This window comes from Parasteatoda tepidariorum, chromosome 3 (assembly GCF_982258835.1).
Source record: "Parasteatoda tepidariorum strain Cologne lab strain chromosome 3, Ptep-v5.0, whole genome shotgun sequence".
In the NCBI taxonomy this organism is placed as follows: Eukaryota; Metazoa; Arthropoda; class Arachnida; order Araneae; family Theridiidae; genus Parasteatoda; species Parasteatoda tepidariorum.
This window is the reverse complement of record NC_141757.1, coordinates 48,404,388-48,424,508: the sequence shown is the minus strand read 5'-3', so window position 1 is coordinate 48,424,508 and position 20,121 is coordinate 48,404,388. Positions and strand designations below refer to the sequence as shown.

Sequence of the window (20,121 nt, the reverse complement as noted above, 5' to 3'; positions counted from 1 at the left end):
TATCTAGCCCACTCAGCCATTTTTTTTAATTTTTTGCCCTCGACCAAAAACGTTCGCGCTTCCCTAAACTAAGACCCGTATGAATATTTATTTTATGTTATTCTTATGTCATTTTAACCTACTCCAGTGTAACATAATTGCTTTATATGTTCTTATACTTAGTTGCGTTCAAAAGAAGTTTTTAACAGTTTAGTTATTTAAGTTCATTTTAAAATTTATTGGAATATCTATCGCGTAAGCAACGCCCTATAGGGGAAGTTGTTGTTTGAGACGAATGACAGCTAGGGGACCAACACGATCATCAGATGCACTGGAAATTTCTTCAGTGTAGCCTGGTAGCGCACTTACTCTTAGTGGCTTTTCAAATTTTAAAAATAAGAAAAATGATTTATATTCTTTCTTATGCAAGTGAAAACAAAATGGGATCTCTTTTTTTAGGGAAGGAACATACAAAACACATCGAAAAATATTTGTAAAAAATCTTCTTATTAGAGATAGAACCTAGTGCCTGAGAAATCGCTCTATTAAATTTAATTATCTAATATGAAAGGTTTGCTTAAACTTAACATTCCACACTTTTCGTAATCATATTACTTTAAACATTAAAATATGCAAAAAGTATACAGAAACATATATTGTTACACCATTTAATTTTGAAAAAAATGTTTTTTAACAAAAAAATTTTCAAACAGTTTTTAACTTAGAAACGTAAAAGAAAGAACGCTTGCGATAAAAAAAAGTTTTAAAAATTCCTCATATTGAAATAAAAAAACTTTCATATTATTTCCTTTCTTTTCCCGTTTTTTTTTAGTTTTAAAGTTCTTAATCAGACGTTGAAAACCATTCTGAAGATAACTATCATCAAATTAGGAAAGAAATTATGTACAAGTAAATTTTTTATTATAAAACTCATGGCACTTACCTGCTTTATAAATACGGAGAATTCCAAATGAAATGTTTTTCATTTTAACATTTTATTCTAAAATTGTATATACATAGATTATCCCTTCATTACTTTGATATGACGTTCCACACCACAAAATTTTATAATTCTAACATCTGGATATGAATTTCAATATGTAACTTAAAAACAAAATGACTGAATTCCAATGAAATCATTCACTCAAAATTAAAAAATACTTACGAAAAAAACCATGAAAATTAAGAAATAATAAAAAAAATACTATTTCCAGTAATTCGGATGATTCGCTATTGTTGTTTTCCAAATTACATAGATGCAAAAATATATACTATTCTATAAAGAATAGGAAGAATAGATACGGAATTAATATAGAATATGCTACAACTATTACAGTTCTGCACGTCCTCAGATCACATTTATTCTTAGGAAGGAAGGAAGTTGACTTCACTTTAATTTGTAATAAATTGAAGCAAAAAAAATTTTTTTTTACTTTAATACACACATTTGTAACAGTACCGTAAACCGGGGCGAGTCTACCCCTCCAGGGGCGAGTCTACCCATTTTAATTTTATTTAATTTTCACTATTTTAAATTGCAAATAAAAAAAATTTTACCGACGGAGGACTTAGTTCAGACTCTAAGGAAGATGCTGCTGTAGAATTTTGATCCGTTTTTATTTATTTGGTGTCTTTTTAACCGACCTGTTCAAACGTCTTTTGAGAGATTTGTATTGAAAATCAGCAAACTTTTAGTTGGTGTTCCGTAAGTATATTATTATTATTACTTTTTTCACTTTGGTTAAGTGATAAACTTATCTAAGACTAAGATTACATTAATTTTATATGAAAAAAAGCAAAAAGAATGTAAGTTTTGCTGTTGTAAACAAAAAGCCAGAATTCGCGGGGCGAGTCTACCCATTCGTATTTAGGATTAATAAAGCATAATAATATAATTTAGAACTTTATTTATATTAAAATTAAGTCATTTTAAATGAATTTGAGTATATTATTTTAATTATGCATTGATAAATTTATCATTAATAAGAAAATTTATAGGTTAAATATAAATGTAAATATAAAATATATTTATTTTACCTATTTTTTCAATTTTTATATTACAAAATTAACTTTTTATATTTAATGCAATTTAAATAAATTATTATTTATAAAGTATTATTACCTCCCAAAAGAATGGGAAAAGGATTTTTTATGATTCCCAATGTTTGAATTTCGATTTCGTTAATAATCTTTAATTATTATCATTTATCTTTAATTATCTTTAATTAAATTTATATTAATTTTAATTTATTTTTATCAACAATAATCAGAAAAAAATGTTATTTATAATGTTAAGGATTATAAAAACAAGACTGTGATCAAAATGTGATAATTGATCAAATACTCAATTTGTGTTATTTTATGAATAAAAAAATGGAATATATAATAAAGTTATGAATTTTACTTCATAAATATCCTATATAGTAACTAAAAAAAACAATTTAATAGTAAAATTTGATTATTTACACTGTTAACATTCATTTTAGTAGAATGGGTAGACTCACCCCATACGAGAGATTTGTCAGCAGTTCTATAAAAATATACAATAACAGCGTAACTGTTAATATTTTCTAAAATCGATTTCACAGCTTTAAGGAGGGATAAATAGCTATTCCGAAACACCTATTAAAAGCCTTTTTTCTTTAATATTTACAAAAGTTTGACCACTTGAAAGTTGACAAACTGAAAAAATGGGTAGACTCGCCCCGGTTTACGGTATGCGATCACGAAATTGGAAGTTATCGGTTCGGCAAATTCGTTAATAACAGAAAGGTGAAAATTATTAAGAAATTGTTCTTCAAATGTTAGGCGCGTTCTGTTTCAGAAGGATTTACCAATGTTCTGGGTCATTATTTCACGGTCTTCAGCCTTTTCCTTGAAGAAATTTTACTTCTTATTTGCAGCTAAAAAATGACGTCCTACTCTGCCAATGATTCTGATAGATCTAACTGAAAACTTAATAAATAAAAGCCAAAAATATCCTCCCCGCTAGCAACGCATTGCATTATATAGAAATAAATTTGAAGCTTCAAGGAATTTATGAAAAATATTTGAAAAAGTTTTTTATTCAGATATTATTAAAATGATATTCGCAGTCGCAACACTTGAATACGCCCTCTAACGGAGACTTTCTTTTCAGGCTTTTATATAATAGGTTATCATTTAGTTCAATCAGAATCATCGGTAGAGAAGAACGCTTATTTTTTAGCAGCAAGTAAGAAACAAAATTTCCCTAATGAAAACGGAGTAGAACCTAAAAGACGATTCAGAACATTGATAAATCATTTGGAAACAGAACGCGTCCAACATTTGTAGAACAATTTTTAAATCTTTTTTTTTTCCTTTCCATTATCAACCAACTTGCAACCGATAACTTCCGATTTCATGATCGCATGCTGTAAAAGATGTGTGTATGGAGGTAAAATACATTTGTTTTGTCTTCAATTCATTATAAATTAAAGGGAAGTTATTTCATTCCACATTGCTTGCTTCATTCCAATAAATAAATGTTATTTCAGAACGTGCAGAACTGTAATAGTTATAGAATAATCTTCTTCTTTATGGAATAGTATAAAATTCTGTATCTATATAATAAGGAGAACAACAATAAAGAATCATCCGAATTACTTGAAATATAATCATTTGTGTTGATTATTAATAAATTTTTATCGATTTCTTGGCAAGTATTTTTTAACTTTGAATGCTTAATTTCAAATAGAATTCAGCTATTCGCCATTGCAGCGCTTGAACACACCCTCAATCGGGCAGTGTATTTTTGGCATTTATTTATTCAGTTTTCAGTTAGTCCGATCAGACACATTGACGAAATAGGACTCCATTTTTTAGCAGCAAATAAGAAGCAAAATTTCCTTAAAGGAAAAGACAGAAAAACTTGAAAAAAATGACCCAGAACATTGGTAAATCTTTCTAAAACTGAACGCGACCAACAATTAAAGAACAATTTCTCAATAATTTTTACCTTTCGATAATCAACAAACTTGTAACCGATAACTTCCAATTTCGGGATCGCATATTGTTACAGATGTGTGTAATACAGTAAAATATTTTTTTTTTGTTTCAATTCATTACAATTTAAAGTGAAGTCAACATTGCTTACTTCATTCCAATAAATAAAGTAATTTCAGAACATACGGAACTGTAATAGTTTTAGAATATTCTTTTTCCTTATAGAAGAATATTTGTTTAAAAAATATTAGCATGAAAATAAAGCACCAAATCCAATGCATGGGCTTCATCAGAATAAGTAGTAAAAAAATCCAAATTTGTACATCAAAATGAAATTTAATTATATATGAAAAAATTTAAAACATAAAATTGATTTTAGATCTAAAAATTTTAAAAAGCATGATGAACCAATAAGACATACATAATTTAGTTTACGTTTTCCATTCCTGGAAAATTGATTTAAATGTAATGTTTCCTTAAAATAGAATCCTCTAAAATAAATTGTTTACTTTGTTACAGTTTAACCTTAAAGCTGCATTGTTAATCATCTGCCATACAAAATTAGGATGTAACTCAAACTATATTGTCGCAAATCGTACAATAAATCAAAGGAAGAATTCTAAAAATAAAATTTAACTACAAAACTTTAAAAGAATATGTTTTAAAAGAAGCCCTTAACCTGCCAAACCATCATAATTTGAGAAACAAAGGTCTTATTCTTTAGAAGAAAGTCAACAAAAAGTTTTATTACCATTAAGAAAACGATACTTTTAAGGACCAAACTAGCATTGTATATGTATTTTACTCTATACCCCCTACATTTTCTTATAAAAGTGAGAGTCACTTGATTTCACGTTAGAACGGCATTTGAAACAGTGAAAGAATACCGAAATCAAGATGATGGCATACTTGCTTTATGTGGTTTTCTTCTTATCTTACAGTATCTTCGTAAGTATTCTTGATTCTTATAAAATTAATTAAAGTAAATTTTTTACTGAATAACTAATATGATATCAATATAAAATTTAGTAAAATAAAAAAAAATCCATATTTTAAATTAGCATCATCATTACTAAATGAGTATAACCTACTCTGTTAGAATTCTACTTCTAAAATTGTGGTAAAGTAACCGGCAGCGGTCTGTTTATTAAATAAACCGTAAAGTTTAAGGTAAAAAACATTTTTTTACCTTTACGGTTTTGAAACCGTTTACAACTGGTATGTTTAAAAAACTATGAATAGGATACTAATGGCCTTTAACCATTTACAACTGGAATGGTTTCAAAACCACAAAAACAAATGTTAACTGGACATTGGAGATCATTTAATAGCTTTATAGTGCTGCCATCTATGCGTGTATGAGAGTATCGTATCCTTATTGCCCAGGATCAAAAATGTAAAGGGAGTATGGAAAGGAGGAAATGTTGTATTGTCAGGCAGAGATTCAAACCACCTTTAGTAGGTGGGCTTAGTCGGTTAAATAACATTCTGGTTGTTTAGCCGTATCAGGTGAAAGCAGTTAATAATCGGTTTTCTCACAGTTCACAGTTTGAATACTATCTTACTTATGGTTATTTGACTGCTTCGTTTGAATATGCTAAAATAACTATTAAATAAACTGTTATTTAACCAATTTTTCTGAGAAATTATTAGCAATGTTGGTGAGAATCTCAATCCAGAAAGATTTCTGCTTAGAAATGGAAAGTCTAAACACTGATCAAAAGTTAATGAGAGTGTAATTTTTTGTGCAATAAATACATTCTATTAGCTTTATATATAAATGTATTCTTTTAAATGGTGTTCAACCGGAATTCAGAACTTAAAAATTTATGAAAATTTAAAAATTTATTAATATAGAAAAGGTATTATACATGCGAATCACTGTGTTAGTGGAACAGAGTTTTTAGAACTAATGATTAAGGTGCTCTAACTTAATTTTAACTAGAATTTATTAAAATATGAAAATGAAAAAATTCTTTGTAATGTGAATCACTGTACAAGTGGAAAAGCTTTCAGAACTAATTTGTAAGATATCGTAAATGAATGTTTGAGGAGAAGAAATAAAAATGTACACAAATATGATAATAACGAAATTATTTTGCATGTAAAAGTGGAATTAAAATCAACAAAACTAGTTCATTTGTCAGATAAAACTGAAAGGAGCTTCTAATTAATGTTCTGTTCAAATCTAAGTCATTAAGGTTGCTTTCAATTTCATGTGTGTGCAGAATTATTTTATAAATCAGACCCTTAATTAAAGAATTAGCGATCGATTTATGATGACGTCTTATGATTCAAAATAGTTATGACTATTAAAAAATGGCATTTTTTTAAACCTTTTGAAAACATTGCCAACTCATTATATTATGTTGAAGTTAAATTCTCGACAAGTAGTTACACTACTTGTAGAGAATTTAACTTCATCAGAGTTAATTAACACTAACTCAACTTTGAAAACTAAATTCACTTCATATATTTTCTACAAGATAGATGCGTATCTTAAATCAGCGGCCTGCATGATTTCAAGGCGTATGATTTTTTTTTTTTAAAAAAAGAGAGATTAGTCAACAAAACTTTTTAAAAAATAGAAGATTAAAATTTAGCAACAAATTTTAAAAAAATGCAAATGTTTTTTTTTTATTAATAAATGCGTAATATTGAATAGTTAATATCATCGGCAGGAGCATCAATTGAATTGGGTAAATGGTATTTAGGTCGAAGAATTTATTGAATGCATTATTTAAATTGCAGCATAAAAGTATCGTTAATATATCAGACCAATAGAGCTTGAGTAAGAGCGTTGTATTTTTGTAAAAATGAAAGATTGAAAAAAAAATTTGAAAGAAAAAAAAGCGTTAAAAAAATTTTAGTTTCATTTTGATCCTTATCACGATTTTTTAAATTAAAACGAATAAAATAAATGCATATTATAACTATTTTATGATTCTAAATTTTTATTTATTGTTCGAAACAGAGTATATAATATATATTTTCTTATTTTTATTACCTTTAAAGGTGGTGAATGGAGAATGTGATTTATTAGATCCGTGTCCAAAGGGAATGGCCTGTGTTTCAGTAGATGGTGGTACACGTTGTAAAAAACATGCTCAGCTAGGTAAAGAAAAAATGCTTTATACTGCATGTTTAAATTCGAATTACATGAATATTATAGGACCAGAAAACCCCAGAGTGGTGTAACAACGAATGTCCTAAAAATGGATCATTTATTTAAAAATCAATTAAAGACAAACGAAAAGTTTTAGCAAATATGCAATTAATTGTGTTCGGTTTAGGAAACGAGTTTTATCTGATCAAACTGCAAAATTAAATAACAAAACTTTAAGACAAATTGTGCTGCTGACTGGAGAAACTATAAAAAAGAGGAAAAAATTAATACATACCACACTTTCAGATCTAAATATTCAGTTAAAAAAGTTCGTAATATCGAATAATAAACAGAATCAATTCTTAATATCGAAAGTAGAAAATGATTTTACCTCTTTCTGTTTTTCTTCAATTTGTTTTTTGTTTTTTTTTCAACTATTGGCCTTTTTTGGCGCTAGTATCAATTGCCTATTTTTTCCATTGAAAATATACAAAATACATGCTTAAAACATAACAGAATAGAAAAAAGCCAAAATGGGATATTTTTGGAATTTTAAATGCAAGATGAGACATAGCAAATTTTGCTTCGAGGGAAACAATTAAAAAAAATTCTCTGTTGCCATTATTTTATAGGAATTGTATTTCAGTGTACCTGATTAAAATTTAGCTAACATATAAAATACAGGATTAAAATTAAAATTTAAAGTATACAAAATATCCAGAATTGATTTTCATGAGAAACTGTGATTTGAAAGATCAGATTTTGCTTGATTTTTCATCATGTTGAGTTTGTTGGGTTTGCATTTTTACAAATTATGCAGGAAAATAAGATCTATAAACAAATATTCTGTAGTTTCTGATTATATAAAGATGAAATCATATTAAATTTTTAAAGATTTTAACTAAAACATGATTCCCGTAACATTTTGCTTTCAAATGTTTCTTTTTATTTTAATTTGATTAAGTATAAATTTTCCAAAAGTATTTTTTATGCTTGTTTTGACACGAACTTTCCATCCTAGTGGCAAAAATATCTCTTTTTATATGTCCTCCCCTCCCCTGCAAGAAGAAGAGAGATATAAAATTTGTGTCATTTGAAAAATACCAAATATGTAATTTATTTTATTTTTGCGACTAAACAATTTTACTCATGTGCCTTTTTAACGCTGTATTTTATTTCATTATGAATACTCTGTTTTAAAAACTATTTAATTCATTTGTATTTTTTCAAAACAGATTTATTTTGATAGTATTTGATTGATTTGTTAAAATTTGATAGAACATTTTTCAAAAACACTAAAAGAAGATTTACATTCAATAAAATAAATACTTCAAAAATCAATAAGTGACAAAAAATTGCGCAACACATATAATAAATATGAGATAAACGTAAATATATATAATTTTATTTGAAAAAAAAGGAAATGGAATATTTATAATTTAATAAAGCAATATGGTGGTTACTTTTACAAACTAAATTATGCGGCTAAAAATTTAAACTCAAAAACAATTTAATATGAAGTTCATTTAAAATTTATTTTGATGGAAGCAGGATAAATTAAATATGATGATGACAATATAAATTAGGTAACTTTTGTCCAATGAAGGTCATTTGCTGGTTCATACGCATAAAAGAATGTCATATGCATATAAGATTCTCATATGCTTATGCTATCATCATATTAAGTTTATCATCATATTAATTAAAACTTGATTTCCGTAACATTTCGGAATGTTTGTTTATATTTTAAATTTGATTTGCTATAAATGTTTCATCAAATATTTTTTATGTTTGTTTTTATACGAACTTTCTATTCACAAATCAAAAGTACTCCTTTTAATATGCTCACATCCCGCAAGTGTTTAAATGAACGTAGGCTGAATTAAAGTTAAAAAGAGATTATGGCAATATAAATAAGGCTATTTTCGACCAATGAAGGTCATATGTATACAACCTCCCAATCCGTAATGATTTTAGAACCCTTTTTAGAAATGAAATATGGAAGCTACTTTAAGTAGTATTTGCAAATTATAATCCCCTTTTCAGCATAATTCAATGATGCATTTTCAAATTTTAGGATTGAAAAAACTAAACTGCATTAATTGTAGTTAAAAGAAAGAATTTCTTCCGAAAAATTAATACTCAGGATTATTAAAAATTAATGCAGCAAAATAGAAAAGATGTAATAATTTTCTATTTGACCTTATTTAGAGTAACTCTTTTTCATGCGAAATGTTTCACGCATATGCAAGCAAAAAGTGCCAAATTGTTCGAAACTTCTTCTTAAAAGTGGGGGTAGTTAGCATAACTTTTAGTATTAATAAAAATTACTTTTCGAAATTTTCTATAAAAACGGAGAAAATTTTCCATTATGTCTTCTGATATATATTACTATTCACGTAACACCGAAAAGTTACGGGCTTATTTATTTTTAAAGAACAAAAACAAGCATTCAAAAAACAAGCACACTTACCCATATCAATAATTTTAAGTATCTAAATGGATTTCGAACTCTCACGCTAATTTTAACACTATAGCGAAAGTAACTAGCGAACTTGTTTGCTTCATAATAGAGGCTCCCACGACAGAGGAGCCTTATCCGCCATCAATGATCAATCAATTACCAATAGGAATACGTTTCTATGAGGGTGGGAATATTAATCATTCTATAGAAAAGGTGCGAACTGCCATTGCTTGATTTATGCAACTCAACTGATATTATCCAGCGTTATGTCTTAGATCTATATACACAAATATTTCAAAATGCACTGTAATGGGATACCTTTAAGTGAATTAGTGTTTGTGTCTCGATCCTGATTGGTTTTTGAAACGTAGTATGCGTTTACTTAAGCAACTGTTCTATCCATTCTGCTGCGAGCAAGCCGAACTCATTCTATATTCTTTCACAATGATTTCAATTTTTTCAATATACATTTCTTAATTAACAAAGGCAGGCGCAAAGCCACGTAGAACATAAACAACTAATTATATATTGTTGGTAAGAAGACAAAGCAAAACTAGATCAAGATTGCAATAAAAGACATAAACAAATAATAAATCTAAGTTAAATAAAAGCCGTAAACGAGGAATATTTCAACAAATTTGCGATACGATATTGTATTTCAATTAACTTCACGTTAATTAACATTATAACTGAAGTGGAGAAATTTAGCTTAACTTTAACACGCCATTTTGCTTATAAGCGGTGGTATTGAAGTGGGTATTTGCGATCTTCTTCTTGAAGTGCAAGTACCCAATTAAAGAAGAAAATTAAGTTACGTACGAAAAGGACAAAATTCAGGGAGGAAATTAATTGTTTGACAATCTTGAATTACATATGAACAGTTGAATATGGACTAATTTTTGCGAATTATATCAGCTTTCTTACTTTTGTTGAAAAAATTCTGTGTCTGTGTGTGTCACTGTCTTATTACTTCGAAACTTATTTCTTCCATCATCCTGAAATTTTATACAGCGACAGCAAGGAGAAACTACAAGCAAATTAGTTTTTATTTTACTTCAAGTATTTAAACGATAACATAATTAACGTTATCTAGCATTTAGCACTTATTGATAAAGAAAAAAGAATTAGTTGCACGTTCTTTAATATCTAATTATTTTCTATTCGTTATATCAGTGAAACTCAGTGTTTAATGAATGCCTGAACATCACGCTTGAGCGCATAAGTAGCCTACGTCACCATGTTAATATTTATGAAGTTTTCTACTAAAATATCGTGCTTATTTTAATTATAGGGATACTTTTAAAAATTTATTTATATAAAGCCAAATAAAAAGCAAAATTAATGAATATAAATGAAAAGCAAAATTAATGAATATAACGAAAAAGCAAAATTAATGAATATATAGTACTAAGTCGCTTTGGAAAAACATAGAAGATCGCCACAACGTGCCAATGTTTGCTCTATTAAATTTGGAAGTAGGTATTAATTGAAATTTAAAAAAAAATAAAGCTATGCACTAAAAGGGAAAGTTAATGGAGAAGTGGTACCAATTTATTTAAGAGAAACATAGATTTATTAAGAGAAGCGTTAGAAACGTAGAATAGGCGTAAATGCTGCTTAATTAATTTTAGTAATAGGTAATTGCTAGATTGTGACAAATATTGACTACTTTAAGTAGACCTAGAGCAATCAAATCATGCCAAATGATACTGAATACAGTTAACCCTTATATTTTAATAAAAGCCCCTCGAAAGAGATAAATACAGGGGAAAATTGCTTGATTGTGACATATATTGACTACCGTAAATTGACATCAAGCAATAGTAACATCAAATGAAAGTGAAAGCAGTTAAATTTTATTTTGATGACATACACTACTAAAAACGTGTTTCGTTAAATCTAATAGCGTAAAATCACTGGATAGGGCAACAAATAATAATTTTTTGAAAAACAAATCGCATTATTTGAGATACATAATTGCGTCGGCATATGACTTTTCTATTTGTGCCTAATTTCGTAGCGTAAATAAGCAAGAATTTTTTTGTTTTTTACTCTTTTTCCTTCCTTGTTCTGGTAATTTAAAATAAAACAAATTTATTTTGTAATCAAAAAAACAGGTCAATTTTTAATTATTCCCTTGATTATTTGCCTTAGTCACCTTGAATATTTGCATTTTAACAACGTAGCTGTGTTTATTACATATCAATAAACATTTTCCTTTGTTTTTTCTCAAAAAAAAATTAGGGAATGTGTGCAGTCCAACTGGTTTGCTTGGCGACAGGTTCGCAGTTTATCAGAACTATCCATCTTGTGAACCAAAAACTCTTAAGTGCGTCCAAGAGAATGGGCGAGTGAGTAATACAATTCTTCTTAAATCTCTGACTTCCTAAGTATTTTGACAAAAGTGTTACAAAAATTATTTATTTTTCAAATTGCTGTTAGAAAAACCAATCCATCTACTTAATGCAAATATAAATGTGATTTAATGAAAGTTTAAACAATGTCAATATTTAAATATCCAATGAATGAGTAGTATTGCTATTACTTACACAAGTTAACGAAATCAAGTGGTATTATTTGATTAAAAACTTAAATTTATGCAAAAATATACAAACTGCAAATAATAGTCGACATGTTTTAAGTACTCAAACACAGGAGTTCACTTTCAAGACTTGCCTTGAAGTAATTTGAAGAGACTGTTTCGAAAAATATAATAACGTTAGTCTCTTCTCTTTCATGCAACATAAAGGTGAGAAACAAAACTAGAAAAACAACAGCAGTAGAAAGAGTAAAAAAAAGATTTAAAAAAAAACGAGAAAAAAAACACTGAGATTGAGAGGGGCAAATCAGAGTAAAATGCATTTACACGCACTATGGAGTGGTGGTGGGTTGCTCATCTCGGCCACTGCGATCTTCCTTGTTCAGTTTTCTACCTTCTTTTTTTCTCTATCTCGGCTACTGTGGTATTTTGTTTATCACCTTTATTTTTCCATTTTTCGTGGGCAGCATTGCGATTTTCAAACAACTTTTAATTCATCTCATTTGCGCCTGGCAAGTCTGGAAAATTGGAGCCTGCTTTTGAGTGCTTAAAACATGTCAATTGTTAATTCCTATTTACTTATTTTTGAAAAGTGAATTGAATTTTTAATCAAGTAATATACCCAGATCTTTGTGATTATTTACTTAATTTGAAATGAAATGGTGTTATAAACTGTGTCTGACAAAAATTACAACAGATGAAGGCAACAAAATAAAGGTAGGAAAGAACACAGGTTACCTTGAAGTCAATGATTCCGTTTTTACCGGAAGAGGATAAATCATCTAAACATAGACAGTAAGGTATGGCAGTTACAAAATAAGAATGCTTATAACATTTATCTCAAAAAGCTAGAAAATATGAAATGCCTATAATGACATAACAAATATCGATAAAATATTTTGAATAACACAAGGAAATACAAACTTAAAGATATTTTTTCTAAAATATAAAAACAAACCTAATTTTTGTTTTAAATTTAAGCCACGTTCTTAAAATTAACTAAAATTTAAATATATTAAATTATTTTTTAAACAGAATGATAAATTTTAGAATTTATGTTGTTTGAAAAATTAAGCATAACATTTTCATATTATTCTGCTTTTAATTAAAAGATAATTTTTAAAATTTATGTTGTTTGAAGAAGAAGTTAACTTTTTACCATGCCTCTTGCATTGACTTATTTAAAACGCTAATTAAAAATGAACTTTCACAGTGTCATAACTATTGATGACTCAAATGGAAACTGAACTTTCACAATGTTGTAACTTTTGATAATACTAATGGGAACTAAACTTTCACATGTTGCAACTTTTGATGACACTTATGAACTTTGGCTAAATCCAGTGAGAGGAAATTTCATTTAAAATTCTGCGAAAGAGAAGTTCCACACACTTGAAAAATGAAGAATTCTTTATTTTTAACTGAGCATACAGTGAGCAAAATTAAAAAAATATCATCCTGAATAACTTTTCTTCTAATGATCATATTTTTCACAAAGTACCGATCATGATAGTTCAAAAGGGGGCCTCAAATAAGCTAATTAATTTGTGCTAACTATTAATTAATTTACAGAAGCAGACATAAAAATGTATTTTCTCTGAAAAGAACACACCTTCTTTTTAAATGGATTAGGATTCTTGAAAACCAAAATATGGGTGATAGCCGCTATCTAGAAAGTAATAGTCCCAATACTGCCTTGCAATAGAAAAATCAATGAAATTAACAAGAAATTAAAAATTTTAATTTTTATATATTTGGCATTTATACATAATAAGCAACTTACAGCAAAAAAAATTCAAAAATAAATTTTGTTTTATCAGTTTCATGAAATTCCATTTTAGCCTTCATATAGCATTAACAATAGAAAGAAAACATATGTCAAGCCGCTTTTTTCGAAATTTATTGTTATAAACCTTCGTTGTTTTTTTCAATTACAAAGCAGAATGGTTTAGTAACGAGAACGGTTGATTTAAGGAACAGTCAATTTCACTTGTTGTGTATTTCGCCAAAACTAGGTTCGAATATAAGGTATAAAAATTGGTATGGTATAAAAATTGGTATGGTATAAAAATTGGTATGCTTTACAATCTAATAGCTCTTGATTATTTTTAAGTAAAATAATAAAAAATAATTAAAATTATGGTTTGTCTGAAATTATCTTCAGATAAACGAACTTTGTAATAGAGTGTAAAAGATTTTCGATTTTTTTTTATAACTTTCCGATATATGACTTAATATTAAGAAAAAATTAGCCTTAGGAGCCGAAGATTTCAACTATTGGGACTAAACATTCTAGATTACATCTCTCCTTTACATTTTGTTAGTCAAAAATCAGTCGAAAAAAATATATGTTCATTCAGAGAAAGTAAGTTTTTGCATCTGTTTCTGATGAATTGATTGTTAACATTAATTAATCAGCTCATTTGAGGTAACCCTTTTGATCCATTAAGATTGACTCTTAGTTTGAGAAAATCCGATAATTGGACCAAAAATTATTTAAGGAGATTTATTTTGGGCACTGTAAATTTTTATACTTGGCATTGAGAACAATTATTTCTTTTTTATTTTTCAGGAACGCTGCGTCAAGAAATCCACGTGAAAATGCAACTGGATTGAATTCTGCAAGTTATTTTCAGAAAAAAATGATATCCCCAACAGTAGTATAATTCAGTTGTACATAAGTGCATGAGATTAAAATTAGATTAAATAAACACCACCTTCTGCATCTATGTTTAGATTTTGGTCTCATTCTTATAGTAGTCAATTTTATAATAATCTCATTCTTATAGTAGTCTCGTTCTTATAGTAGTAATATTATAGTAGTATGTCATATTTGATCTTATTCTTATAGTAGCATAATGGTCAAATAAAAAATAGGCATACAGATTTTGCTGAATTACTACCCAATTTTTAAATTTACATAATCTCTTACCTAAAAACCCTTTTCTGTTTAATGCAGAAAAGTCAAATAAAAATTATATAAGATCCTTTTCTTCACTTTGAAGAATAACAATGAAACAGCCAACATTATCGAATGATCGAGAAAAAAGAAACAAAACAGATTTATTTTACTATAACAAGGATCATATCTCAAGAAGATTTCATAATTTTATATGACGACAAATACAAAGTATTACCTTACACGGAATACTTTACTACATAGATATTTAAATCCCCAATGAGCTACAACTAAATGAACTGAAAAAAAAAATACGCATGCTTAAAATTCGTTAGCTATTACCTAAGCGAGGAAAAAACAAAAACGATATATGAATGTGACGAACCTTTCTTAAAGGAGAAGGTGAGGGGGGAAATATGAAAGCATGCTCTGCGAATTGCAGAGCGACCCGCATGACACTTTTTACAGCCAGTTTGACAGTTACTCATTTTCGAACTAGTTATTTCATGTTAATTTCTTAATTTCATTATACTCCCTGTACATTTTCTACACCTTTTCACAACTTCAAGTTCCTAGGTCTTATAGTTTCTGCATAGCAAAATACAGTGTAAATTAAAGTTGTCAGCACAAAACAGTAGCCGCTGTTACCACTTTTAGCATAGAGATATTAAAGAAATAGTTTTCCAACACTAACTCCATGACAGTGAGGCCATTAACAACTTTTAAAAAAAAGAAGAAAGAAAGAAAAAGGGATTGCTAAAAAAATTTACATCCAAATTAGCCAAATCAGCTCGAACTAATTATTTAATGTTAATTTCTTTATTCCATTATACTCCCTGTACATTTTCTAGACCTTTTCACAACTTCAAGTTCCTAGGTCTTATAGTTTCTGCATAGCAAAATACAGTGTAAATTAAAGTTGTCAGCACAAAACAGTAGCCGCTGTTACCATTTTTAGCATAGAGATATTAAAGAAATAGTTTTCCAACACTAACTCCATGACAGTGAGGCCATTAACAACTTTTAAAAAAAAGAAGAAAGAAAGAAAAAGAGATTGCTAAAAAAATGTACATGCAAATTAGCCAAATCAGCTCGAACTAATTATTTAATGTTAATTTCTTTATTCCATTATACTCCCTGTACATTTTCTAGACCTTTTCACAACTTCAAGTTCCTAGGTCTTATAGTTTCTGCATAGCAAAATACAGTGTAAATTAAAGTTGTCAGCACAAAACAGTAGCCGCTGTTACCATTTTTAGCATAGAGATATTAAAGATTTAAGAAACAGTTTTTCCACACTAACTCCATGACAGTGGGGCCATTAACAACATTAAAAAAGAAGAAAGAAAAAAGGATTACTAAAAAAGCATGCATCCAAATTAGCCTATGTATCAATCAGTATGAAGAAAAATATTTACATTTTAATAAAGATAATGCTAGGTATATTCAAATTAATGATTAGTAATCACTTCTTTTTCAAACTTATAGATATTATCTACACTATCCCCTCCTCTCTAACAGTGTAGATACATTATCTAAAATATTCTGAACTCAAAATTGCAATTTTAAAGAAACATCCAAAGAAAACTTCGAAAAAAGGCAAAAATCGATACATTTTTATAAAACTTATATTTTGTTTTTCAAGACTTTGGTCTGTTCATTCAAAATAAATAAACAAAAAGTAAGTAAATATCAATTCATTCAGAAGTTTTTAATCCCGAATATGCAAATAACTTATTTCAGAACTTACAACAAGGAGAGAAATTAATATTACTCAGACTATGGTCTACTTCTTATGTAAAAAAAAGCTCTAACGTAATAATTTATTTTTAATTCGGTAAAAAATATTTCAATTTGATTTTAGATTAAAAAATATTTTACTGCAAAACTTTGAAGTTTGTTTACAAAAAAAATAAGGTATATATCATTTTGAAAATTTTATTGCAAAATTACTTTACATTAGGGACGTTTTCGTAAAGAAAAACGTTCAACTGATTTCTCGGTTAACGATTCAATCATCATCATCATATTTGGCTAGACAGCCCAGGGTGGGCCAGTGCCTTCCTTTGAATTCGAATCCACTTCTCTCTACTTTTGACACTTGTTCGCCAGTTTTTCTCCTTTAGAGTAAGGAAATCAGTCTCAACTAAATCTAGCCATCTCAGCCTGGGTCTACCTCTTTTCCTGTTCGTTAGGGGTTTGTGTAATAGGATTTTCTTTAAATTTGAGTCATCATTCCTTCTGAAAATGTGAGCTGCCCAGTTCATTCGATTTATTTTAATGAATTTCAATACGATTCAATACGATTCATTACGATTCAATAGAACAACTTTTTTGTGAAAACGTAAATGTATTTGTGTAAGTAATTATTGGAATAAGTGTTTTAAAAAAATCTATTTTTAAGTATATGAGTCTTAAAAATAAATACATTATTTTCATTTAAAAGTCGTTATTGTCAGTTACAAAATTGCTAAGAATCTAATTAATACATTTCAAAATAATGAGTTAGTATTATTCATCTATACTTATTTTTTTTCCCTAATTTTTAGTTTCTTTTTTTAAAAAAAAGTATTTTTGAACAAAATGCCACTTTTTACACATGAAATAGTGAAAACGTGAATAGAGAACCTGCCACGATCCCTTTTTTTTCATAAATTTATTGTTTAGGATAATTGATAATCTTATGAACTAAAATTTAATGAAAAACTTCATAACTTTTTTTTCCAGGTATATTACATAAGCAGAGACAATTTAGAGCATATAGCGTAACATATATATGGCATATAATTCAAATATAGCTGTTGTTAAAATTATTGAGCCCATCTTTTGAGTAATGCCATCTGTAATGACATGTACTATCAGCTATTTTACAACCTATTATTACCTATTCATTTTTAAATAATAAAACCAATGCTTTACAATTTAGATACTAATAAATTTTAGATTTATTTTCGTATTACATATATTTTAAAATATAGAAAGATTTTAAGGAAAAAATATTCTTCGTATTAATTGTCATACGTAGAAAAACACGAAGTCTCTGTAGAATATTTCACTTATTTAACTTATGTTTCGACTATAATTAAACGCAAGCTTAGGCGAAGGAAAACTATAAACTATGTATGTTTTGGGTTTAATTAAAGTTGAAAATCGAATATAATTAAATCTCAGGGGGTATTTTCAATTTTGCCTTGATTTTATCTTTTTATAATTAGATCTCAAGAGTCATAAAAATATAAAATCACTTTCCGAATCTAATTATTTTCTTATAATGACTATTTAAAGTTTTCCGTATCATCCATGTAACAGACAAGTAAAATATGCTTCATTTTTAAAAATTTGTTGAGTCAATACTAACTTTCCTGAGGTAATACACGAGTCAATTAAAATTATAATAAATTTATTAATAATATACTAAACTATAATATAATTAATTTAAAACTCGCATGTTCGTTTTAATTAGCTCATTTTTATCGACATTTTAGTAAAATGAAACCGATTTTAAAATTTTTTTCCAACGAAAACTCCGAACTATATCCATTTTGCAATACATTCTTCAGATAGTTATATTATTAATTTCGGAAATTTTCTAACTAATTAGCGGAGCTTATGCTTCAAATAATAAAAACTAGACTAACATCTAGTTGAATGTAAACTCTCAGTAAAATTTATTAAACGTTGAACCGTAATATCTGTACTCTGAACCATAAGACTGTGCAAGTTGTCCGACACCTTAATAAGGTGTTAAACAAAATCATGGTTTCATTCATATTGATCCAAAGCATGAATTAACAGGTTCACGTCCGTTTTCGAATTACCAAAATAATAATAGTAATAATAATAAGAAATATGGAACTAAATAATAATAATAAAAGGTGAAGGTGTATTTATTACCATTTGCTGTTGTTGTTGTAGTTCATTTACGTCGCACTAGAGCTGCACAATGGGCTATTGGCGACGGTCTGGGAAACATCCCTGAGGGGGATCCGAAGACACGCCATCACAATTTTGATCAGCTGAGGAGGGGATGGCACCCCCTCTTCAGTAGCCCGACGACCTGCACGCGAAGTCGAGCACTTCACGGTAGAACAGTCTAACGAGGACCAATACCGCACACCCTCGGTCCCTACGCAGACTGATCCAAGTGGTCACCCACCCACACACTGACCGCAGCCAGTGATGCTTGACTTCGGTGATCTGCTGGGAATCGTGTCTTAACTATCAGTCCACTGCGGGATATTGCCATTTGCACAGAAAATAGTCAACTAGTCAAACTTTTGTAAATATGTGTTTAGATTTAGACTTCTTAACTATACATGTTTGATTCACATTGGTTTTCTTTGTGTCCAGTTATGGCACTGAATGAAGATGGTTCTACTTTATTGGGAAACACTGTATAATAAGAGAGTATTCCATATTTTTAGAGTTACAATCAACAAAAACAGATGGTTGTCGTTCATAACAAAAGTACTATTAATGATACATTGATTTAAGATTCGTGCAATTTAGTCATAAATGGATGAGGAAATAAATATGTCTGTGAGGAAAATGAAAATTTTCTGAAATCAATCAGCTTTTGTCTAAGTCCATTAAATAATGATAAAATTGTAAATGGTCAAAAAATAAGATTTAGCAGATAAGATTTCAGAAAAAAAAGAGGGATTACATATCAGTCAAATCTTTCTGCTTCACAGAAATGTCGTTTTCCATTTGAATTCAGGGTTTAAATACCCAAGTGATTAAGTCATTTGATGATAATAATTTACCAAATTAAAGGTTTTACATTAGCCAAACTAAACATAATCTTAAATTTCAAAGGGCAAGTAATTGATGCAAACAAAATGAAACTGTTCGATTGTCCATCATTGAAGTTCTAAGAAGCGCTTTTTAGTTTTCTTCAAGAAAAATCATCCAATACACCAAATCATGTTGACATATACCTGTATATCTGAGAATCATTCTATATTCCAAAAAAAAAAAAAAAAAAATTTCATGAAAATAAATTACTTATCTTCCTAGTGTTCCTAATTATTCAAACACTAGAGAATCTTTTTTATTTAAATTATTCTTTTGTGATATCTTTTTTCTTTCAATCCCCCCCCCCACCTGGATATTGACTTTCTTCATTCCAGTATTAAAAGGGCAGATTGATTGACCACTCGTTTGGG

General features: G+C 28.3%; 1 long non-coding RNA gene across 1 annotated transcript; it reads left to right on the top strand.

Annotated features, from left to right (window-relative positions):
* Positions 1 to 4,735: 4,735 nt before the first annotated feature.
* Positions 4,736 to 14,783, top strand: LOC147813784 (uncharacterized). The gene is made up of 4 exons (XR_015432274.1): positions 4,736 to 4,893; positions 6,961 to 7,060; positions 11,760 to 11,866; positions 14,627 to 14,783. It is a non-coding gene; the product is annotated as an uncharacterized LOC147813784 (long non-coding RNA).
* The last annotated feature ends 5,338 nt before the right edge of the window (positions 14,784 to 20,121 follow it).